Consider the following 27,036-nt stretch of genomic DNA (forward strand, 5'->3'; position numbering starts at 1 on the left):
GAGCAAAGAAAGATTAAAAAAAACACATCTTATAAGGAAGTGGGGCTGTCCCCGTTGTTGGGCAGGACACCTGCTTTTCAAGACTGTGATAGCTGATCACAGGAAAAACCCACACACAGTCACATGTGAAAGTGCTCCTAAATATGACAGTTTTTAAGCTTTTACTTTGAAATAAGTGGCCTCTCTGTACCAAAATCACTTAGAGACGCACATACAAGTAGTGTTCATTTTACTTGTGGTCTTGTTCACATGTAAACACAACACATTAGTATGGAACTTTGTCACTTCCCGTTTAGGTTTAGCCAATAACGCAGGGTTGGGACTTTAAAAATGCAGACTTATTAGCGAGGGTTAGGAAATGATCATGGTTAGGGGTCAAATGTAATCTTTTGACAGGGAGTTGGTACCTTATTTAGATAAAGGACAGTCTTTGAGTTAGGATTCAATTCAATTCAAACTAGAAAGAATGCCTTTCTAATCCCAAATTGAAAAAGATAACATTACAGTATTTGCTTTTCCACAATTTACATATTACCTTAACATATGACTATGTGTCCCAGCAGGAAGCTGAGGACTTCTGTCCTGAGAATAGTTTTATCAGCTGTATAAATGAATATATATGATTTAATGTTCAACTCTTCATACCAATTTCTATGTGTAACTATAAAAAAAGATTGATTTATAAAAAAAATTACCCTGTTCTACACTTAGTCCAATTTGAGAAGAGCTAATGTTTGGATGCTGTTTTTTCTTTTTAAACAAGTTTAAACCTGACTTCAGCATACTTTGCCTTTAAGCTGAAGGTGGGAAGTGTTTATTTCAGAGGTTTTTGGTCATTTGAATACGAGTGACTATGAACTTTTTCAAAATGTTCTCAGTGGAAACTTTAGAAAAGAGTGCAGACTTTGACATTTCTCAAACCTGATATTTTTCCTGTTGGAAGTATGTTGTTCCACTTTTCTGGGTTTCTGAGAGTGTTTTCTTCATGTTGGGATGCAACAAGTCCTCAGCAGAAGTTAGAATCTTCTAGAACTGATGAAGTGAAATGTGAAGAAAAATAGTTGTGTAGACTGATGGTGTTTATGTTTGTTTTTAAATGATGCTGCGATGATGCTTCTGAGGAGGGAACCATGGCGATCATGGAATTCCTCTGGGCTGTGGCCAGAAAGCAAAGAATCCTCTCACGGAGCTGCAAACTTAACCTGAAAGTCCTGCAGCTCGGAATCATAGTTTAAGAGTAATTATTGAGCCTGAATATCACAGCACCTCTTAGCAAAGAAAGATTAAAAAAAAAACACATCTTATGAGGAAGTGGGGCTGACCCCGTTGTTGGGCAGGACACCTGCTTTTCAAGACTGTGATAGCTGATCACAGGAAAAACCCACACACAGTCACATGTGAAAGTGCTCCTACATATGACAGTTTTTAAGCTTTTACTTTGAAATAAGTGGCCTCTCTGTACCAAAATCACTTAGAGACGCACATACAAGTAGTGTTCATTTTACTTGTGGTCTTGTTCACATGTAAACACAACACATTAGTATGGAACTTTGTCACTTCCTGTTTAGGTTTAGCCAATAACGCAGGGTTGGGACTTTAAAAATCCAGACTTATTAGCGAGGGTTAGGAAATGATCATGGTTAGGGGTCAAATGTAATCTTTTGAAAGGGAGTTGGTAACTTATTTAGATAAAGGACAGTCTTTGAGTTAGGATTCAATTCAATTCAAACTAGAAAGAATGCCTTTCTAATCCCAAATTGAAAAAGATAACATTACAGTGTTTGCTTTTCCACAATTTACATATTACCTTTACATATGACTATGTGTCCCAGCAGGAAGCTGAGGACTTCTGTCCTGTGAATAGTTTTATCAGCTGTATAAATAAATATATATGATTAAATGTTCAACTCTTCATACCAATTTCTATGTGTAACTATAAAAAAAGATTGATTTATAGAAAATCATTACCCTGTTCTACACTTAGTCCAATTTGAGAAGAGCTAATGTTTGGATGGTGTTTTTTCTTTTTAAACAAGTTTAAACCTGACTTCAGCATACTTTGCCTTTAAGCTGAAGGTGGGAAGTGTTTATTTCAGAGGTTTTTGGTCATTTGAATACGAGTGACTATGAACTTTTTCAAAATCTTCTCAGTGGAAACTTTAGAAAAGAGTGCAGACTTTGACTTTTCTCAAACCTGATATTTTTCCTGTTGGAAGTATGTTGTTCCACTTTTCTGTTTTTCTGAGAGTGTTTTCTTCATGTTGGGATGCAACAAGTCCTCAGCAGAAGTTAGAATCTTCTAGAACTGGTGGAGTGAAATGTGAAGAAAAATAGTTGTGTGGACTGATGGTGTTTATGTTTGTTTTTAAATGATGCTGCGATGATGCTTCTGAGGAGGGAACCATGGCGATCATGGAATTCCTATGGGCTGTGGCCAGAAAGCAAAGAATCCTCTCACGGAGCTGCAAACTTAACCTGAAAGTCCTGCAGCTCGGAATCATAGTTTAAGAGTAATTATTGAGCCTGAATATCACAGCACCTCTGAGCAAAGAAAGATTAAAAAAAAAACACATCTTATGAGGAAGTGGGGCTGACCCCGTTGTCGGGCAGGACACCTGCTTTTCAAGACTGTGATAGCTGATCACAGGAAAAACCCACACACAGTCACATGTGAAAGTGCTCCTACATATGACAGATATTAAGCTTTTACTTTGAAATAAGTGGCCTCTCTGTACCAAAATCACTTAGAGACGCACATACAAGTAGTGTTCATTTTACTTGTGGTCTTGTTCACATGTAAACACAACACATTAGTATGGAACTTTGTCACTTCCCGTTTAGGTTTAGCCAATAACGCAGGGTTGGGACTTTAAAAATCCAGACTTATTAGCGAGGGTTAGGAAATGATCATGGTTAGGGGTCAAATGTAATCTTTTGACAGGGAGTTGGTAACTTATTTAGATAAAGGACAGTCTTTGAGTTAGGATTCAATTCAATTCAAACTAGAAAGAATGCCTTTCTAATCCCAAATTGAAAAAGATAACATTACAGTGTTTGCTTTTCCACAATTTACATATTACCTTTACATATGACTATGTGTCCCAGCAGGAAGCTGAGGACTTCTGTCCTGAGAATAGTTTTATCAGCTGTATAAATGAATATATATGATTTAATGTTCAACTCTTCATACCAATTTCTATGTGTAACTATAAAAAAAGATTGATTTATAAAAAAAATTACCCTGTTCTACACTTAGTCCAATTTGAGAAGAGCTAATGTTTGGATGCTGTTTTTTCTTTTTAAACAAGTTTAAACCTGACTTCAGCATACTTTGCCTTTAAGCTGAAGGTGGGAAGTGTTTATTTCAGAGGTTTTTGGTCATTTGAATACGAGTGACTATGAACTTTTTCAAAATGTTCTCAGTGGAAACTTTAGAAAAGAGTGCAGACTTTGACATTTCTCAAACCTTAATATTTTTCCTGTTGGAAGTATGTTGTTCCACTTTTCTGGGTTTCTGAGAGTGTTTTCTTCATGTTGGGATGCAACAAGTCCTCAGCAGAAGTTAGAATCTTCTAGAACTGATGAAGTGAAATGTGAAGAAAAATAGTTGTGTAGACTGATGGTGTTTATGTTTGTTTTTAAATGATGCTGTGATGATGCTTCTGAGGAGGGAACCATGGCGATCATGGAATTCCTCTGGGCTGTGGCCAGAAAGCAAAGAATCCTCTCACAGAGCTGCAAACTTAACCTGAAAGTCCTGCAGCTCGGAATCATAGTTTAAGAGTAATTATTGAGCCTGAATATCACAGCACCTCTGAGCAAAGAAAGATTAAACAAAAAACACATCTTATGAGGAAGTGGGGCTGACCCCGTTGTTGGGCAGGACACCTGCTTTTCAAGACTGTGATAGCTGATCACAGGAAAAACCCACACACAGTCACATGTGAAAGTGCTCCTACATATGACAGTTTTTAAGCTTTTACTTTGAAATAAGTGGCCTCTCTGTACCAAAATCACTTAGAGACGCACATACAAGTAGTGTTCATTTTACTTGTGGTCTTTTTCACATGTAAACACAACACATTAGTATGGAACTTTTTCACTTCCCGTTTAGGTTTAGCCAATAACGCAGGGTTGGGACTTTAAAAATCCAGACTTATTAGCGAGGGTTAGGAAATGATCATGGTTAGGGGTCAAATGTAATCTTTTGACAGGGAGTTGGTACCTTATTTAGATAAAGGACAGTCTTTGAGTTAGGATTCAATTCAATTCAAACTAGAAAGAATGCCTTTCTAATCCCAAATTGAAAAAGATAACATTACAGTGTTTGCTTTTCCACAATTTACATATTACCTTTACATATGACTATGTGTCCCAGCAGGAAGCTGAGGACTTCTGTCCTGTGAATAGTTTTATCAGCTGTATAAATGAATATATATGATTAAATGTTCAACTCTTCATACCAATTTCTATGTGCAATGTAGCGTTATTGGGTATTTATATACGTATTAAATATAAGGATTTATGAGATGTTCTTACAGTCTCAAATAAACCTTACCTCGAATTCAGGGCACCACCTACCTAGGTTTTGACTTAATTTAAGTCACAGTCAGGTAGGAAAACTGTTCGAAATCTTACGATCCTGGTATGTTAAATTAATCTTTCAATTAATAATCAATTAATATTCAGTCTCATATCTCGCTACTTTCGTGAAGTTCTCGTTTGGTTGGACAGACATTACGTAAAGAAAGCATACGACACAATCTGTGATTATAACATATATATATAGATATATGAGCTGTTTATTACAATGATATGATCTTAGACATGAACCTTTAAACAAACAGGAGATGCATGGAATATGGGTGATTATATAAAACACTTAGTGAATATAAAATAAAATATGGGAATGGAGAGTTACTGGATTTATTCAAATAGTTTGGGTTGGCTGACTATTTGAAGCTAAATACTGACATTTCGGATTAATTTATCATTCTGTGAAAGCCTCGAGACATCCATCAAACCCACTTTAAGGTGAAAACGGGTCGGTCTTACTGTGCTGAAGTTCTGTTTAGTCGGTTCGGAACACGGCAGCGGCCACGCGGGGTCCGAGGGGATTTCTCTTCCGCTCTCTGGGCCTTCCTGGCTGTGGTGGCTGACTTTAGCGGACTTCTCAGTTGCTTCTTTCACCGGGAAACCGAAACGATGGTGCCGAGGACTGTGGTTAGATGATCGAATCTTCTGGGTGTCAGTGGGTCCGTTGCTTCTCTGATGAAGTGAACTTAAGTTCACAGAAGATTAATAAAAGGTTGCTTGGAGTTGGCTTTCTTGGTAGGAAAAGGTGATGATGGCGTGAAACAGCGGAGGTTAGGACGTGCGACGTAGAAGGACAGGGATGGCGAGGGACAAACAAAAACACGTAAAACGTGCATCTTCAGAGTATTTCAATCTGTTTCTTTGTTCGGGTCTTTCTTTCTCGTCTCCGGGGTCTCACTGGGTTCTGGAGGGTCTCCTCCGGTCGTCCGCTGCATCGTTATCCACACGTCCTTCCGTTCTCTCCTGAGATTATGGGAAAACTCCCAAACTCTGGTGAGCTCTTCTCTTCTGCTTAAACCATCTCCAAAACTCTCTGAGCAGCTGTTCTCTGCTCAAATCTCCTTCTGAAACTCTGGGTTGGAACCCTTCTGGAACAAGAGGCAAGAAGCAAGAGAGCAGACGCCTGAAGCGAGCCAGCAAACGAGAGAACTAGAGAGAGCGTGTTTTTCGCGGGTTCCGGGTTTTGACTCTCGGAGGCGGGGCTTACACTACTTTTTCAGCCAATGACATGCTTGAACTGTGTGCATGTTTAACTGGGTGTCTGTGTAAGGTGATCTGTGCTAAAGGGGGATTTCTGGATGAGACAAAGAACTCTGTGTTTCTCCATTACTCCGTCTCATAGAACATTTGTCTCGGTGATTCTGAAAACACCACATCTTGTTAAGATATGCAGATTAAAGATATAACATAGACTTGCAATATAAAGACATCAAAATAACACACATGATAAAGACAATTATGACTTTCAAAATTCAGATGAATATCTATGAAATCGTGACATATGAATAGTGAACCACACAATGTTAATTTTCTGTGTTAACAATAGGGACACCAAACAAATACCAAATAGATACCGAAGGGACATCGTTAGAAGTTAATAGTTGCATATATTGTCCATTTTACTGAGTCCTCTGGGATTTAAATGTTCAACTAATCAACACTGCAGACCACTAGGGGGCAATGTGGTTCCATCAGGCAGGTTGGGCATTTTCCAACAAGTTTGTTTCTTCGTCAGTATTTAAGCCAGAATCGTACAAATTGTCTCTATATGCGTCTTGTGATCAAGCTGGAAACCTGAAAGAAATTGTACACGGTTATCAAACACATTTAATATAGTTTTAAGATTCGACTAAAAGTGAGTCTTATGAAGTCTTCTCAGTTCGTATGTAGCCATCTGGTCGGTTTGCTGGTGAAAAGGGGTGTTAAAGTGTCAACTTTCGAGTTATGGTCCAGATAAGATAGTAAGTGTCCCACTTTTCCAAGAGTGAGTTCTTTGTTCGTTAGAGTCTATCCCAATTTTTATTGCAAGTGTCTGTTGCTATTTTTTTTTTTTCACTCCCAAAAGCTCTTAAGGGTAGAAGGTGAACGTAAATTAGGCAGTTTCTGTCTCTTTTCCTTTGTGGAAAGAAAATGAAGATCTGGTTTATATCCACATACGTAAACATCCCCCACAGGAATGTTGGTTTTGTCAAAGTTTGAAAACTCTTAATCCACACGGCACTGTGACTGCTACAGCAACTATAAAAAAAGATTGAATTACAAAAAAAATGACCCTGTTCTACACTTAGTCCAATTTGAGAAGAGCTAATGTTTGGATGCTGTTTTTTCTTTTTAAACAAGTTTAAACCTGACTTCAGCATACTTTGCCTTTAAGCTGAAGGTGGGAAGTGTTTATTTCAGAGGTTTTTGGTCATTTGAATACGAGTGACTATGAACTTTTTCAAAATCTTCTCAGTGGAAACTTTAGAAAAGAGTGCACACTTTGACATTTCTCAAACCTGATGTTTTTCCCGTTGGAAGTATGTTGTTCCACTTTTCTGGGTTTCTGAGAGTGTTTTCTTCATGTTGGGATGCAACAAGTCCTCAGCAGAAGTTATAATCTTCTAGAACTGGTGGAGTGAAATGTGAAGAAAAATAGTTGTGTGGACTGATGGTGTTTATGTTTGTTTTTAAATGATGCTGCGATGATGCTTCTGAGGAGGGAACCATGGCGATCATGGAATTCCTCTGGGCTGTGGCCAGAAAGCTAAGAATCCTCTCACGGAGCTGCAAACTTAACCTGAAAGTCCTGCAGCTCGGAATCATAGTTTAAGAGTAATTATTGAGCCTGAATATCACAGCACCTCTGAGCAAAGAAAGATTAAAAAAAAAAACACATCTCATGAGGAAGTGGGGCTGACCCCGTTGTTGGGCAGGACACCTGCTTTTCAAGACTGTGATAGCTGATCACAGGAAAAACCCACACACAGTCACATGTGAAAGTGCTCCTACATATGACAGTTTTTAAGCTTTTACTTTGAAATAAGTGGCCTCTCTGTACCAAAATCACTTAGAGACGCACATACAAGTAGTGTTCATTTTACTTGTGGTCTTTTTCACATGTAAACACAACACATTAGTATGGAACTTTGTCACTTCCCGTTTAGGTTTAGCCAATAACGCAGAGTTGGGACTTTAAAAATCCAGACTTATTAGTGAGGGTTAGGAAATGATCATGGTTAGGGGTCAAATGTAATCTTTTGAAAGGGAGTTGGTAACTTATTTAGATAAAAGACAGTCTTTGAGTTAGGATTCAATTCAATTCAAACAAGAAAGAATCCCTTTCTAATCCCAAATTGAAAAAGATAACATTACAGTGTTTGCTTTTCCACAATTTACATATTACCTTTACATATGACTATGTGTCCCAGCAGGAAGCTGAGGACTTCTGTCCTGTGAATAGTTTTATCAGCTGTATAAATGAATATATATGATTAAATGTTCAACTCTTCATACCAATGTCTATGTGTAACTATAAAAAAAGATTGAATTATAAAAAATCATTACCCTGTTCTACACTTAGTCCAATTTGAGAAGAGCTAATGTTTGGATGGTGTTTTTTCTTTTGAAATGAGTTTAAACCTGACTTCAGCATACTTTGCCTTTAAGCTGAAGGTGGGAAGTGTTTATTTCAGAGGTTTTTGGTCATTTGAATACGAGTGACTATTAACTTTTTCAAAATCTTCTCAGTGGAAACTTTAGAAAAGAGTGCAGACTTTGACATTTCTCAAACCTGATATTTTTCCTGTTGGAAGTATGTTGTTCCACTTTTCTGGGTTTCTGAGAGTGTTTTCTTCATGTTGGGATGCAACAAGTCCTCAGCAGAAGTTAGAATCTTCTAGAACTGGTGGAGTGAAATGTGAAGAAAAATAGTTGTGTAGACTGAAGGTGTTTATGTTTGTTTTTAAATGATGCTGCGATGATGCCTCTGAGGAGGGAACCATGGCGATCATGGAATTCCTCTGGGCTGTGGCCAGAAAGCTAAGAATCCTCTCACGGAGCTGCAAACTTAACCTGAAAGTCCTGCAGCTCGGAATCATAGTTTAAGAGTAATTATTGAGCCTGAATATCACAGCACCTCTGAGCAAAGAAAGATAAAAAAAAACACATCTTATGAGGAAGTGGGGCTGACCCCGTTGTTGGGCAGGACACCTGCTTTTCAAGACTGTGATAGCTGATCACAGGAAAAACCCACACACAGTAACATGTGAAAGTGCTCCTACATATGACAGTTTTTAAGCTTTTACTTTGAAATAAGTGGCCTCTCTGTACCAAAATCACTTAGAGACGCACATACAAGTAGTGTTCATTTTACTTGTGGTCTTGTTCACATGTAAACACAACACATTAGTATGGAACTTTTTCACTTCCCGTTTAGGTTTAGCCAATAACGCAGGGTTGGGACTTTAAAAATCCAGACTTATTAGTGAGGGTTAGGAAATGATCATGTTAGGGGTCAAATGTAATCTTTTGACAGGGAGTTGGTACCTTATTTAGATAAAGGACAGTCTTTGTCAAGTGTGGTGTAGAAGGGGAGGACACGGATGCGGACTTATAAAGAAAAGGGTGATTTATTAACAAAAAACAAAGTACAACATAAAACGCGGCAGAGCCGGAGAAAAACTGAGCTATAAACAAAAACAAAAGAACAAGGACATGGCATGGAATAAATACTTAGCTTTGCCGAATATGGCGTGGAAACAAACATCAACCTCAACAACAACAAAGATCCGGCAAACTGAAAGGGGAGGCAGGAAACTAAATAGGGAGTGAGAGTGATTGGGGAGTGAGTGCAGCTGAGGGAAAAAAAACACAGGTGAAGTGAGTGAACTAATAAACAGAGTGCAGGGAAACTAAGGCATGACAAAAACTAAAGATGGACTGAAAACAAAAGCATAACCTAAACATGAAAACTAAAAACAAAAGTCTCTGGGTGTGACAGTCTTTGAGTTAGGATTCAATTCAATTCAAACTAGAAAGAATGCTTTTCTAATCCCAAATTGAAAAAGATAACATTACAGTGTTTGCTTTTCCACAATTTACATATTACCTTTACATATGACTATGTGTCCCAGCAGGAAGCTGAGGACTTCTGTCCTGTGAATAGTTTTATCAGCTGTATAAATGAATATATATGATTAAATGTTCAACTTTTCATACCAATTTCTATGTGTAACTATAAAAAAAGATTGATTTATAAAAAATCATTACCCTGTTCTACACTTAGTCCAATTTGAGAAGAGCTAATGTTTGGATGCTGTTTTTTCTTTTTAAACAAGTTTAAACCTGACTTCAGCATACTTTGCCTTTAAGCTGAAGGTGGGAAGTGTTTATTTCAGAGGTTTTTGGTCATTTGAATACGAGTGACTATGAACTTTTTCAAAATCTTCTTAGTGGAAACTTTAGAAAACAGTGCAGACATTGACATTTCTCAAACCTTAATATTTTTCCTGTTGGAAGTATGTTGTTCCACTTTTCTGGTTTTCTGAGAGTGTTTTCTTCATGTTGGGATGCAACAAGTCCTCAGCAGAAGTTAGAATCTTCTAGAACTGGTGGAGTGAAATGTGAAGAAAAATAGTTGTGTAGACTGATGGTGTTTATGTTTGTTTTTAAATGATGCTGCGATGATGCTTCTGAGGAGGGAACCATGGCGATCATGGAATTCCTCTGGGCTGTGGCCAGAAAGCAAAGAATCCTCTCACGGAGCTGCAAACTTAACCTGAAAGTCCTGCAGCTCGGAATCATAGTTTAAGAGTAATTATTGAGCCTGAATATCACAGCACCTCTGAGCAAAGAAAGATAAAAAAAAAACACATCTTATAAGGAAGTGGGGCTGTCCCCGTTGTTGGGCAGGACACCTGCTTTTCAAGACTGTGATAGCTGATCAAAGGAAAAACCCACACACAGTCACATGTGAAAGTGCTCCTACATATGACAGATATTAAGCTTTTACTTTGAAATAAGTGGCCTCTCTGTACCAAAATCACTTAGAGACGCACATACAAGTAGTGTTCATTTTACTTGTGGTCTTGTTCACATGTAAACACAACACATTAGTATGGAACTTTGTCACTTCCCGTTTAGGTTTAGCCAATAACGCAGGGTTGGGACTTTAAAAATCCAGACTTATTAGCGAGGGTTAGGAAATGATCATGGTTAGGGGTCAAATGTAATCTTTTGACAGGGAGTTGGTACCTTATTTAGATAAAGGACAGTCTTTGAGTTAGGATTCAATTCAATTCAAACAAGAAAGAATGCCTTTCTAATCCCAAATTGAAAAAGATAACATTACAGTATTTGCTTTTCCACAATTTACATATTACCTTTACATATGACTATGTGTCCCAGCAGGAAGCTGAGGACTTCTGTCCTGTGAATAGTTTTATCAGCTGTATAAATGAATATATATGATTTAATGTTCAACTCTTCATACCAATTTCTATGTGTAACTATAAAAAAAGATTGATTTATAAAAAAAATTACCCTGTTCTACACTTAGTCCAATTTGAGAAGAGCTAATGTTTGGATGGTGTTTTTTCTTTTTAAACAAGTTTAAACCTGACTTCAGCATACTTTGCCTTTAAGCTGAAGGTGGGAAGTGTTTATTTCAGAGGTTTTTGGTCATTTGAATACGAGTGACTATGAACTTTTTCAAAATGTTCTCAGTGGAAACTTTAGAAAAGAGTGCAGACTTTGACATTTCTCAAACCTGATATTTTTCCTGTTGGAAGTATGTTGTTCCACTTTTCTGTTTTTCTGAGAGTGTTTTCTTCATGTTGGGATGCAACAAGTCCTCAGCAGAAGTTAGAATCTTCTAGAACTGATGAAGTGAAATGTGAAGAAAAATAGTTGTGTGGACTGATGGTGTTTATGTTTGTTTTTAAATGATGCTGCGATGATGCTTCTGAGGAGGGAACCATGGCGATCATGGAATTCCTCTGGGCTGTGGCCAGAAAGCAAAGAATCCTCTCACGGAGCTGCAAACTTAACCTGAAAGTCCTGCAGCTCGGAATCATAGTTTAAGAGTAATTATTGAGCCTGAATATCACAGCACCTCTGAGCAAAGAAAGATTAAACAAAAAACACATCTTATGAGGAAGTGGGGCTGACCCCGTTGTTGGGCAGGACACCTGCTTTTCAAGACTGTGATAGCTGATCACAGGAAAAACCCACACACAGTCACATGTGAAAGTGCTCCTACATATGACAGTTTTTAAGCTTTTACTTTGAAATAAGTGGCCTCTCTGTACCAAAATCACTTAGAGACGCACATACAAGTAGTGTTCATTTTACTTGTGGTCTTGTTCACATGTAAACACAACACATTAGTATGGAACTTTGTCACTTCCCGTTTAGGTTTAGCCAATAACGCAGGGTTGGGACTTTAAAAATCCAGACTTATTAGCGAGGGTTATGAAATGATCATGGTTAGGGGTCAAATGTAATCTTTTGAAAGGGAGTTGGTAACTTATTTAGATAAAGGACAGTCTTTGAGTTAGGATTCAATTCAATTCAAACTAGAAAGAATGCCTCTCTAATCCCAAATTGAAAAAGATAACATTACAGTGTTTGCTTTTCCACAATTTACATATTACCTTTACATATGACTATGTGTCCCAGCAGGAAGCTGAGGACTTCTGTCCTGTGAATAGTTTTATCAGCTGTATAAATAAATATATATGATTAAATGTTCAACTCTTCATACCAATTTCTATGTGTAACTATAAAAAAAGATTGATTTATGAAAAAAAAATGACCCTGTTCTACACTTAGTCCAATTTGAGAAGAGCTAATGTTTGGATGGTGTTTTTTCTTTTGAAATGAGTTTAAACCTGACTTCAGCATACTTTGCCTTTAAGCTGAAGGTGGGAAGTGTTTATTTCAGAGGTTTTTGGTCATTTGAATACGAGTGACTATGAACTTTTTCAAAATGTTCTCAGTGGAAACTTTAGAAAAGAGTGCAGACTTTGACTTTTCTCAAACCTGATATTTTTCCTGTTGGAAGTATGTTGTTCCACTTTTCTGGTTTTCTGAGAGTGTTTTCTTCATGTTGGGATGCAACAAGTCCTCAGCAGAAGTTAGAATCTTCTGGAACTGGTAGAGTGAAATGTGAAGAAAAATAGTTGTGTAGACTGATGGTGTTTATGTTTGTTTTTAAATGATGCTGCGATGATGCTTCTGAGGAGGGAACCATGGCGATCATGGAATTCCTCTGGGCTGTGGCCAGAAAGCAAAGAATCCTCTCACGGAGCTGCAAACTTAATCTGAAAGTCCTGCAGCTCGGAATCATAGTTTAAGAGTAATTATTGAGCCTGAATATCACAGCACCTCTGAGCAAAGAAAGATAAAAAAACCCCACATCTTATAAGGAAGTGGGGCTGACCCCGTTGTTGGGCAGGACACCTGCTTTTCAAGACTGTGATAGCTGATCACAGGAAAAACCCACACACAGTCACATGTGAAAGTGCTCCTACATATGACAGTTTTTAAGCTTTTACTTTGAAATAAGTGGCCTCTCTGTACCAAAATCACTTAGAGACGCACATACAAGTAGTGTTCATTTTACTTGTGGTCTTTTTCACATGTAAACACAACACATTAGTATGGAACTTTTTCACTTCCCGTTTAGGTTTAGCCAATAACGCAGGGTTGGGACTTTAAAAATCCAGACTTATTAGTGAGGGTTAGGAAATGATCATGGTTAGGGGTCAAATGTAATCTTTTGACAGGGAGTTGGTACCTTATTTAGATAAAGGACAGTCTTTGAGTTAGGATTCAATTCAATTCAAACTAGAAAGAATGCCTTTCTAATCCCAAATTGAAAAAGATAACATTACAGTGTTTGCTTTTCCACAATTTACATATTACCTTTACATATGACTATGTGTCCCAGCAGGAAGCTGAGGACTTCTGTCCTGTGAATAGTTTTATCAGCTGTATAAATGAATATATATGATTAAATGTTCAACTCTTCATACCAATTTCTATGTGCAATGTAGCGTTATTGGGTATTTATATACGTATTAAATATAAGGATTTATGAGATGTTCTTACAGTCTCAAATAAACCTTACCTCGAATTCAGGACACCACCTACCTAGGTTTTGACTTAATTTAAGTCACAGTCAGGTAGGAAAACTGTTCGAAATCTTACGATCCTGGTATGTTAAATTAATCTTTCAATTAATAATCAATTAATATTCAGTCTCATATCTCGCTACTTTCGTGAAGTTCTCGTTTGGTTGGACAGACATTACGTAAAGAAAGCATACGACACAATCTGTGATTATAACATATATATATAGATATATGAGCTGTTTATTACAATGATATGATCTTAGACATGAACCTTTAAACAAACAGGAGATGCATGGAATATGGGTGATTATATAAAACACTTAGTGAATATAAAATAAAATATGGGAATGGAGAGTTACTGGATTTATTCAAATAGTTTGGGTTGGCTGACTATTTGAAGCTAAATACTGACATTTCGGATTAATTTATCATTCTGTGAAAGCCTCGAGACATCCATCAAACCCACTTTAAGGTGAAAACGGGTCGGTCTTACTGTGCTGAAGTTCTGTTTAGTCGGTTCGGAACACGGCAGCGGCCACGCGGGGTCCGAGGGGATTTCTCTTCCGCTCTCTGGGCCTTCCTGGCTGTGGTGGCTGACTTTAGCGGACTTCTCAGTTGCTTCTTTCACCGGGAAACCGAAACGATGGTGCCGAGGACTGTGGTTAGATGATCGAATCTTCTGGGTGTCAGTGGGTCCATTGCTTCTCTGATGAAGTGAACTTAAGTTCACAGAAGATTAATAAAAGGTTGCTTGGAGTTGGCTTTCTTGGTAGGAAAAGGTGATGATGGCGTGAAACAGCGGAGGTTAGGACGTGCGACGTAGAAGGACAGGGATGGCGAGGGACAAACAAAAACACGTAAAACGTGCATCTTCAGAGTATTTCAATCTGTTTCTTTGTTCGGGTCTTTCTTTCTCGTCTCCGGGGTCTCACTGGGTTCTGGAAGGTCTCCTCCGGTCGTCCGCTGCATCGTTATCCACACGTCCTTCCGTTCTCTCCTGAGATTATGGGAAAACTCCCAAACTCTGGTGAGCTCTTCTCTTCTGCTTAAACCATCTCCAAAACTCTCTGAGCAGCTGTTCTCTGCTCAAATCTCCTTCTGAAACTCTGGGTTGGAACCCTTCTGGAACAAGAGGCAAGAAGCAAGAGAGCAGACGCCTGAAGCGAGCCAGCAAACGAGAGAACTAGAGAGAGCGTGTTTTTCGCGGGTTCCGGGTTTTGACTCTTGGAGGCGGGGCTTACACTACTTTTTCAGCCAATGACATGCTTGAACTGTGTGCATGTTTAACTGGGTGTCTGTGTAAGGTGATCTGTGCTAAAGGGGGATTTCTGGATGAGACAAAGAACTCTTATTTCTCCATTACTCCCATCTCATAGAACATTTGTCTCGGTGATTCTGAAAACACCACATCTTGTTAAGATATGCAGATTAAAGATATAACATAGACTTGCAATATAAAGACATCAAAATAACACACATGATAAAGACAATTATGACTTTCAAAATTCAGATGAATATCTATGAAATCGTGACATATGAATAGTGAACCACACAATGTTAATTTTCTGTGTTAACAATGGGGACACCAAACAAATACCAAATAGATACCGAAGGGACATCGTTAGAAGTTAATAGTTGCATATATTGTCCATTTTACTGAGTCCTCTGGGATTTAAATGTTCAACTAATCAACACTGCAGACCACTAGGGGGCAATGTGGTTCCATCAGGCAGGTTGGGCATTTTCCAACAAGTTTGTTTCTTCGTCAATATTTAAGCCAGAATCGTACAAATTGTCTCTATATGCGTCTTGTGATCAAGCTGGAAACCTGAAAGAAATTGTACACGGTTATCAAACACATTTAATATAGTTTTAAGATTCGACTAAAAGTGAGTCTTATGAAGTCTTCTCAGTTCGTATGTAGCCATCTGGTCGGTTTGCTGGTGAAAAGGGGTGTTAAAGTGTCAACTTTCGAGTTATGGTCCAGATAAGATAGTAAGTGTCCCACTTTTCCAAGAGTGAGTTCTTTGTTCGTTAGAGTCTATCCCAATTTTTATTGCAAGTGTCTGTTGCTTATTTTTTTTTTTTCACTCCCAAAAGCTCTTAAGGGTAGAAGGTGAACGTAAATTAGACAGTTTCTGTCTCTTTTCCTTTGTGGAAAGAAAATGAAGATCTGGTTTATATCCACATACGTAAACATCCCCCACAGGAATGTTGGTTTTGTCAAAGTTTGAAAACTCTTAATCCACACGGCACTGTGACTGCTACAGCAACTATAAAAAAAGATTTAATTATAAAAAAAATTACCCTGTTCTACACTTAGTCCAATTTGAGAAGAGCTAATGTTTGGATGGTGTTTTTTCTTTTTAAACAAGTTTAAACCTGACTTCAGCATACTTTGCCTTTAAGCTGAAGGTGGGAAGTGTTTATTTCAGAGGTTTTTGGTCATTTGAATACGAGTGACTATTAACTTTTTCAAAATCTTCTCAGTGGAAACTTTAGAAAAGAGTGCACACTTTGACTTTTCTCAAACCTGATGTTTTTCCCGTTGGAAGTATGTTGTTCCACTTTTCTGGTTTTCTGAGAGTGTTTTCTTCATGTTGGGATGCAACAAGTCCTCAGCAGAAGTTAGAATCTTCTAGAACTGGTGGAGTGAAATGTGAAGAAAAATAGTTGTGTGGACTGATGGTGTTTATGTTTGTTTTTAAATGATGCTGCGATGATGCTTCTGAGGAGGGAACCATGGCGATCATGGAATTCCTCTGGGCTGTGGCCAGAAAGCAAAGAATCCTCTCACGGAGCTGCAAACTTAACCTGAAAGTCCTGCAGCTCGGAATCATAGTTTATTGAGCCTGAATATCACAGCACCTCTGAGCAAAGAAAGATTAAAAAAAAAAACACATCTTATGAGGAAGTGGGGCTGACCCCGTTGTTGGGCAGGACATCCTGCTTTTCAAGACTGTGATAGCTGATCACAGGAAAAACCCACACACAGTAACATGTGAAAGTGCTCCTACATATGACAGTTTTTAAGCTTTTACTTTGAAATAAGTGGCCTCTCTGTACCAAAATCACTTAGAGACGCACATACAAGTAGTGTTCATTTTACTTGTGGTCTTTTTCACATGTAAACACAACACATTAGTATGGAACTTTGTCACTTCCCGTTTAGGTTTAGCCAATAACGCAGGGTTGGGACTTTAAAAATCCAGACTTATTAGCGAGGGTTAGGAAATGATCATGGTTAGGGGTCAAATGTAATCTTTTTACAGGGAGTTGGTACCTTATTTAGATAAAGGACAGTCTTTGAGTTAGGATTCAATTCAATTCAAACAAGAAAGAATGCCTTTCTAATCCCAAATTGAAAAAGATAACATTACAGTGTTTGCTTTTCCACAATTTACATATTACCTTTACATATGACTATGTGTCCCAGCAGGAAGCTGAGGACTTCTGTCCTGTGAATAGTTTTATCAGCTGTATAAATGAATATATATGATTAAATGTTCAACTCTTCATACCAATTTCTATGTGTAACTATAAAAAAAGATTGATTTATAAAAAAAATTACCCTGTTCTACACTTAGTCCAATTTGAGAAGAGCTAATGTTTGGATGGTGTTTTTTCTTTTGAAATGAGTTTAAACCTGACTTCAGCATACTTTGCCTTTAAGCTGAAGGTGGGAAGTGTTTATTTCAGAGGTTTTTGGTCATTTGAATACGAGTGACTATTAACTTTTTCAAAATCTTCTCAGTGGAAACTTTAGAAAAGAGTGCAGACTTTGACATTTCTCAAACCTGATATTTTTCCTGTTGGAAGTATGTTGTTCCACTTTTCTGGGTTTCTGAGAGTGTTTTCTTCATGTTGGGATGCAACAAGTCCTCAGCAGAAGTTAGAATCTTCTAGAACTGATGAAGTGAAATGTGAAGAAAAAAAGTTGTGTAGACTGATGGTGTTTATGTTTGTTTTTAAATGATGCTGCGATGATGCTTCTGAGGAGGGAACCATGGCGATCATGGAATTCCTCTGGGCTGTGGCCAGAAAGCTAAGAATCCTCTCACGGAGCTGCAAACTTAACCTGAAAGTCCTGCAGCTCGGAATCATAGTTTAAGAGTAATTATTGAGCCTGAATATCACAGCACCTCTGAGCAAAGAAAGATAAAAAAAACACATCTTATGAGGAAGTGGGGCTGACCCCGTTGTTGGGCAGGACACCTGCTTTTCAAGACTGTGATAGCTGATCACAGGAAAAACCCACACACAGTCACATGTGAAAGTGCTCCTACATATGACAGATATTAAGCTTTTACTTTGAAATAAGTGGCCTCTCTGTACCAAAATCACTTAGAGACGCACATACAAGTAGTGTTCATTTTACTTGTGGTCTTGTTCACATGTAAACACAACACATTAGTATGGAACTTTGTCACTTCCTGTTTAGATTTAGCCAATAACGCAATGTTGGGACTTTAAAAATCCAGACTTATTAGTGAGGGTTAGGAAATGATCATGGTTAGGGGTCAAATGTAATCTTTTGACAGGGAGTTGGTACCTTATTTAGATAAAGGACAGTCTTTGAGTTAGGATTCAATTCAATTCAAACAAGAAAGAATGCCTTTCTAATCCCAAATTGAAAAAGATAACATTACAGTGTTTGCTTTTCCACAATTTACATATTACCTTTACATATGACTATGTGTCCCAGCAGGAAGCTGAGGACTTCTGTCCTGTGAATAGTTTTATCAGCTGTATAAATAAATATATATGATTAAATGTTCAACTCTTCATACAAATTTCTATTTGTAACTATAAAAAAAGATTGATTTATAAAAAAAATTACCCTGTTCTACACTTAGTCCAATTTGAGAAGAGCTAATGTTTGGATGGTGTTTTTTCTTTTGAAATGAGTTTAAACCTGACTTCAGCATACTTTGCCTTTAAGCTGAAGGTGGGAAGTGTTTATTTCAGAGGTTTTTGGTCATTTGAATACGAGTGACTATTAACTTTTTCAAAATCTTCTCAGTGGAAACTTTAGAAAAGAGTGCAGACTTTGACATTTCTCAAACCTGATATTTTTCCTGTTGGAAGTATGTTGTTCCACTTTTCTGGGTTTCTGAGAGTGTTTTCATCATGTTGGGATGCAACAAGTCCTCAGCAGAAGTTAGAATCTTCTAGAACTGGTGGAGTGAAATGTGAAGAAAAATAGTTGTGTGGACTGATGGTGTTTATGTTTGTTTTTAAATGATGCTGCGATGATGCTTCTGAGGAGGGAACCATGGCGATCATGGAATTCCTCTGGGCTGTGGCCAGAAAGCAAAGAATCCTCTCACGGAGCTGCAAACTTAACCTGAAAGTCCTGCAGCTCGGAATCATAGTTTAAGAGTAATTATTGAGCCTGAATATCACAGCACCTCTGAGCAAAGAAAGATTAAAAAAACACATCTTATGAGGAAGTGGGGCTGACCCCGTTGTTGGGCAGGACACCTGCTTTTCAAGACTGTGATAGCTGATCACAGGAAAAACCCACACACAGTCACATGTGAAAGTGCTTCTAAATATGACAGATTTTAAGCTTTTACTTTGAAATAAGTGGACTCTCTGTACCAAAATCACTTAGAGACGCACATACAAGTAGTGTTCATTTTACTTGTGGTCTTTTTCACATGTAAACACAACACATTAGTATGGAACTTTGTCACTTCCCGTTTAGGTTTAGCCAATAACGCAGGGTTGGGACTTTAAAAATCCAGACTTATTAGTGAGGGTTAGGAAATGATCATGGTTAGGGGTCAAATGTAATCTTTTGACAGGGAGTTGGTACCTTATTTAGATAAAGGACAGTCTTTGAGTTAGGATTCAATTCAATTCAAACAAGAAAGAATGCCTTTCTAATCCCAAATTGAAAAAGATAACATTACAGTGTTTGCTTTTCCACAATTTACATATTACCTTTACATATGACTATGTGTCCCAGCAGGAAGCTGAGGACTTCTGTCCTGTGAATAGTTTTATCAGCTGTATAAATGAATATATATGATTAAATGTTCAACTCTTCATACCAATTTCTATGTGTAACTATAAAAAAAGATTGATTCATAAAAAAAATGACCCTGTTCTACACTTAGTCCAATTTGAGAAGAGCTAATGTTTGGATGGTGTTTTTTCTTTTGAAATGAGTTTAAACCTGACTTCAGCATACTTTGCCTTTAAGCTGAAGGTGGGAAGTGTTTATTTCAGAGGTTTTTGGTCATTTGAATACGAGTGACTATTAACTTTTTCAAAATCTTCTCAGTGGAAACTTTAGAAAAGAGTGCAGACTTTGACATTTCTCAAACCTGATATTTTTCCTGTTGGAAGTATGTTGTTCCACTTTTCTGGGTTTCTGAGAGTGTTTTCTTCATGTTGGGATGCAACAAGTCCTCAGCAGAAGTTAGAATCTTCTAGAACTGATGAAGTGAAATGTGAAGAAAAATAGTTGTGTAGACTGATGGTGTTTATGTTTGTTTTTAAATGATGCTGCGATGATGCTTCTGAGGAGGGAACCATGGCGATCATGGAATTCCTCTGGGCTGTGGCCAGAAAGCAAAGAATCCTCTCACGGAGCTGCAAACTTAACCTGAAAGTCCTGCAGCTCGGAATCATAGTTTAAGAGTAATTATTGAGCCTGAATATCACAGCACCTCTGAGCAAAGAAAGATTAAACAAAAAACACATCTTATGAGGAAGTGGGGCTGACCCCGTTGTTGGGCAGGACACCTGCTTTTCAAGACTGTGATAGCTGATCACAGGAAAAACCCACACACAGTCACATGTGAAAGTGCTCCTACATATGACAGTTTTTAAGCTTTTACTTTGAAATAAGTGGCCTCTCTGTACCAAAATCACTTAGAGACGCACATACAAGTAGTGTTCATTTTACTTGTGGTCTTGTTCACATGTAAACACAACACATTAGTATGGAACTTTGTCACTTCCCGTTTAGGTTTAGCCAATAACGCAGGGTTGGGACTTTAAAAATCCAGACTTATTAGCGAGGGTTATGAAATGATCATGGTTAGGGGTCAAATGTAATCTTTTGAAAGGGAGTTGGTAACTTATTTAGATAAAGGACAGTCTTTGAGTTAGGATTCAATTCAATTCAAACTAGAAAGAATGCCTTTCTAATCCCAAATTGAAAAAGATAACATTACAGTGTTTGCTTTTCCACAATTTACATATTACCTTTACATATGACTATGTGTCCCAGCAGGAAGCTGAGGACTTCTGTCCTGAGAATAGTTTTATCAGCTGTATAAATGAATATATATGATTAAATGTTCAACTCTTCATACCAATTTCTATGTGTAACTATAAAAAAAGATTGATTTATAAAAAAAATTACCCTGTTCTACACTTAGTCCAATTTGAGAAGAGCTAATGTTTGGATGGTGTTTTTTCTTTTGAAATGAGTTTAAACCTGACTTCAGCATACTTTGCCTTTAAGCTGAAGGTGGGAAGTGTTTATTTCAGAGGTTTTTGGTCATTTGAATACGAGTGACTATTAACTTTTTCAAAATCTTCTCAGTGGAAACTTTAGAAAAGAGTGCAGACTTTGACATTTCTCAAACCTTAATATTTTTCCTGTTGGAAGTATGTTGTTCCACTTTTCTGGGTTTCTGAGAGTGTTTTCTTCATGTTGGGATGCAACAAGTCCTCAGCAGAAGTTAGAATCTTCTAGAACTGGTGGAGTGAAATGTGAAGAAAAATAGTTGTGTAGACTGATGATGTTTATGTTTGTTTTTAAATGATGCTGCGATGATGCCTCTGAGGAGGGAACCATGGCGATCATGGAATTCCTCTGGGCTGTGGCCAGAAAGCTAAGAATCCTCTCACGGAGCTGCAAACTTAAACTGAAAGTCCTGCAGCTCGGAATCATAGTTTAAGAGTAATTATTGAGCCTGAATATCACAGCACCTCTGAGCAAAGAAAGATTAAAAAAAAACCACATCTTATGAGGAAGTGGGGCTGACCCCGTTGTTGGGCAGGACACCTGCTTTTCAAGACTGTGATAGCTGATCACAGGAAAAACCCACACACAGTAACATGTGAAAGTGCTCCTACATATGACAGTTTTTAAGCTTTTACTTTGAAATAAGTGGCCTCTCTGTACCAAAATCACTTAGAGACGCACATACAAGTAGTGTTCATTTTACTTGTGGTCTTGTTCACATGTAAACACAACACATTAGTATGGAACTTTTTCACTTCCCGTTTAGGTTTAGCCAATAACGCAGGGTTGGGACTTTAAAAATCCAGACTTATTAGTGAGGGTTAGGAAATGATCATGTTAGGGGTCAAATGTAATCTTTTGACAGGGAGTTGGTACCTTATTTAGATAAAGGACAGTCTTTGAGTTAGGATTCAATTCAATTCAAACTAGAAAGAATGCTTTTCTAATCCCAAATTGAAAAAGATAACATTACAGTGTTTGCTTTTCCACAATTTACATATTACCTTTACATATGACTATGTGTCCCAGCAGGAAGCTGAGGACTTCTGTCCTGTGAATAGTTTTATCAGTTGTATAAATGAATATATATGATTTAATGTTCAACTCTTCATACCAATTTCTATGTGTAACTATAAAAAAGATTGAATTATAAAAAAAATTACCCTGTTCTACACTTAGTCCAATTTGAGAAGAGCTAATGTTTGGATGCTGTTTTTTCTTTTTAAACAAGTTTAAACCTGACTTCAGCATACTTTGCCTTTAAGCTGAAGGTGGGAAGTGTTTATTTCAGAGGTTTTTGGTCATTTGAATACGAGTGACTATGAACTTTTTCAAAATCTTCTCAGTGGAAACTTTAGAAAAGAGTGCACACTTTGACTTTTCTCAAACCTGATATTTTTCCTGTTGGAAGTATGTTGTTCCACTTTTCTGGGTTTCTGAGAGTGTTTTCTTCATGTTGGGATGCAACAAGTCCTCAGCAGAAGTTAGAATCTTCTAGAACTGATGAAGTGAAATGTGAAGAAAAAAAGTTGTGTAGACTGATGGTGTTTATATTTGTTTTTAAATGATGCTGCGATGATGCTTCTGAGGAGGGAACCATGGCGATCATGGAATTCCTCTGGGCTGTGGCCAGAAAGCAAAGAATCCTCTCACGGAGCTGCAAACTTAACCTGAAAGTCCTGCAGCTCGGAATCATAGTTTAAGAGTAATTATTGAGCCTGAATATCACAGCACCTCTGAGCAAAGAAAGATAAAAAAACACATCTTATGAGGAAGTGGGGCTGACCCCGTTGTTGGGCAGGACACCTGCTTTTCAAGACTGTGATAGCTGATCACAGGAAAAACCCACACACAGTCACATGTGAAAGTGCTCCTACATATGACAGTTTTTAAGCTTTTACTTTGAAATAAGTGGCCTCTCTGTACCAAAATAACTTAGAGACGCACATACAAGTAATGTTCATTTTACTTGTGGTCTTTTTCACATGTAAACACAACACATTAGTATGGAACTTTTTCACTTCCCGTTTAGGTTTAGCCAATAACGCAGGGTTGGGACTTTAAAAATCCAGACTTATTAGTGAGGGTTAGGAAATGATCATGTTAGGGGTCAAATGTAATCTTTTGACAGGGAGTTGGTACCTTATTTAGATAAAGGACAGTCTTTGAGTTAGGATTCAATTCAATTCAAACAAGAAAGAATGCCTTTCTAATCCCAAATTGAAAAAGATAACATTACAGTGTTTGCTTTTCCACAATTTACATATTACCTTTACATATGACTATGTGTCCCAGCAGGAAGCTGAGGACTTCTGTCCTGTGAATAGTTTTATCAGCTGTATAAATGAATATATATGATTAAATGTTCAACTCTTCATACCAATTTATATGTGTAACTATAAAGAAAGATTGATTTATAAAAAAAAATACCCTGTTCTACACTTAGTCCAATTTGAGAAGAGCTAATGTTTGGATGCTGTTTTTTCTTTTTAAACAAGTTTAAACCTGACTTCAGCATACTTTGCCTTTAAGCTGAAGGTGGGAAGTGTTTATTTCAGAGGTTTTTGGTCATTTGAATACGAGTGACTATGAACTTTTTCAAAATCTTCTCAGTGGAAACTTTAGAAAAGAGTGCACACTTTGACTTTTCTCAAACCTGATATTTTTCCTGTTGGAAGTATGTTGTTCCACTTTTCTGGGTTTCTGAGAGTGTTTTCTTCATGTTGGGATGCAACAAGTCCTCAGCAGAAGTTAGAATCTTCTAGAACTGATGAAGTGAAATGTGAAGAAAAATAGTTGTGTAGACTGATGGTGTTTATGTTTGTTTTTAAATGATGCTGCGATGATGCCTCTGAGGAGGGAACCATGGCGATCATGGAATTCCTCTGGGCTGTGGCCAGAAAGCAAAGAATCCTCTCACGGAGCTGCAAACTTAACCTGAAAGTCCTGCAGCTCGGAATCATAGTTTAAGAGTAATTATTGAGCCTGAATATCACAGCACCTCTTAGCAAAGAAAGATTAAAAAAAAAACACATCTTATGAGGAAGTGGGGCTGACCCCGTTGTTGGGCAGGACACCTGCTTTTCAAGACTGTGATAGCTGATCACAGGAAAAACCCACACACAGTCACATGTGAAAGTGCTCCTACATATGACAGTTTTTAAGCTTTTACTTTGAAATAAGTGGCCTCTCTGTACCAAAATCACTTAGAGACGCACATACAAGTAGTGTTCATTTTACTTGTGGTCTTGTTCACATGTAAACACAACACATTAGTATGGAACTTTGTCACTTCCTGTTTAGGTTTAGCCAATAACGCAGGGTTGGGACTTTAAAAATCCAGACTTATTAGCGAGGGTTAGGAAATGATCATGGTTAGGGGTCAAATGTAATCTTTTGAAAGGGAGTTGGTAACTTATTTAGATAAAGGACAGTCTTTGAGTTAGGATTCAATTCAATTCAAACTAGAAAGAATGCCTTTCTAATCCCAAATTGAAAAAGATAACATTACAGTGTTTGCTTTTCCACAATTTACATATTACCTTTACATATGACTATGTGTCCCAGCAGGAAGCTGAGGACTTCTGTCCTGTGAATAGTTTTATCAGCTGTATAAATAAATATATATGATTAAATGTTCAACTCTTCATACCAATTTCTATGTGTAACTATAAAAAATGATTGATTTATAGAAAATCATTACCCTGTTCTACACTTAGTCCAATTTGAGAAGAGCTAATGTTTGGATGGTGTTTTTTCTTTTTAAACAAGTTTAAACCTGACTTCAGCATACTTTGCCTTTAAGCTGAAGGTGGGAAGTGTTTATTTCAGAGGTTTTTGGTCATTTGAATACGAGTGACTATGAACTTTTTCAAAATCTTCTCAGTGGAAACTTTAGAAAAGAGTGCAGACTTTGACTTTTCTCAAACCTGATATTTTTCCTGTTGGAAGTATGTTGTTCCACTTTTCTGTTTTTCTGAGAGTGTTTTCTTCATGTTGGGATGCAACAAGTCCTCAGCAGAAGTTAGAATCTTCTAGAACTGGTGGAGTGAAATGTGAAGAAAAATAGTTGTGTGGACTGATGGTGTTTATGTTTGTTTTTAAATGATGCTGCGATGATGCCTCTGAGGAGGGAACCATGGCGATCATGGAATTCCTATGGGCTGTGGCCAGAAAGCAAAGAATCCTCTCACGGAGCTGCAAACTTAACCTGAAAGTCCTGCAGCTCGGAATCATAGTTTAAGAGTAATTATTGAGCCTGAATATCACAGCACCTCTGAGCAAAGAAAGATTAAAAAAAAAACACATCTTATGAGGAAGTGGGGCTGACCCCGTTGTCGGGCAGGACACCTGCTTTTCAAGACTGTGATAGCTGATCACAGGAAAAACCCACACACAGTCACATGTGAAAGTGCTCCTACATATGACAGATATTAAGCTTTTACTTTGAAATAAGTGGCCTCTCTGTACCAAAATCACTTAGAGACGCACATACAAGTAGTGTTCATTTTACTTGTGGTCTTGTTCACATGTAAACACAACACATTAGTATGGAACTTTTTCACTTCCCGTTTAGGTTTAGCCAATAACGCAGGGTTGGGACTTTAAAAATCCAGACTTATTAGTGAGGGTTAGGAAATGATCATGTTAGGGGTCAAATGTAATCTTTTGACAGGGAGTTGGTACCTTATTTAGATAAAGGACAGTCTTTGAGTTAGGATTCAATTCAATTCAAACTAGAAAGAATGCTTTTCTAATCCCAAACTGAAAAAGATAACATTACAGTGTTTGCTTTTCCACAATTTACATATTACCTTTACATATGACTATGTGTCCCAGCAGGAAGCTGAGTACTTCTGTCCTGAGAATAGTTTTATCAGCTGTATAAATGAATATATATGATTAAATGTTCAACTCTTCATACCAATTTCTATGTGTAACTATAAAAAAAGATTGATTTATAAAAAATCATTACCCTGTTCTACACTTAGTCCAATTTGAGAAGAGCTAATGTTTGGATGCTGTTTTTTCTTTTTAAACAAGTTTAAACCTGACTTCAGCATACTTTGCCTTTAAGCTGAAGGTGGGAAGTGTTTATTTCAGAGGTTTTTGGTCATTTGAATACGAGTGACTATTAACTTTTTCAAAATCTTCTCAGTGGAAACTTTAGAAAACAGTGAAGACATTGACATTTCTCAAACCTTAATATTTTTCCTGTTGGAAGTATGTTGTTCCACTTTTCTGGTTTTCTGAGAGTGTTTTCTTCATGTTGGGATGCAACAAGTCCTCAGCAGAAGTTAGAATCTTCCAGAACTGGTGGAGTGAAATGTGAAGAAAAATAGTTGTGTAGACTGATGGTGTTTATGTTTGTTTTTAAATGATGCTGCGATGATGCTTCTGAGGAGGGAACCATGGCGATCATGGAATTCCTCTGGGCTGTGGCCAGAAAGCAAAGAATCCTCTCACAGAGCTGCAAACTTAACCTGAAAGTCCTGCAGCTCGGAATCATAGTTTAAGAGTAATTATTGAGCCTGAATATCACAGCACCTCTGAGCAAAGAAAGATTAAACAAAAAACACATCTTATGAGGAAGTGGGGCTGACCCCGTTGTTGGGCAGGACACCTGCTTTTCAAGACTGTGATAGCTGATCACAGGAAAAACCCACACACAGTCACATGTGAAAGTGCTCCTACATATGACAGTTTTTAAGCTTTTACTTTGAAATAAGTGGCCTCTCTGTACCAAAATCACTTAGAGACGCACATACAAGTAGTGTTCATTTTACTTGTGGTCTTTTTCACATGTAAACACAACACATTAGTATGGAACTTTTT

This window comes from Odontesthes bonariensis, chromosome 13 (genome assembly GCF_027942865.1).
Source record: "Odontesthes bonariensis isolate fOdoBon6 chromosome 13, fOdoBon6.hap1, whole genome shotgun sequence".
NCBI lineage: Eukaryota > Metazoa > Chordata > Actinopteri > Atheriniformes > Atherinopsidae > Odontesthes > Odontesthes bonariensis.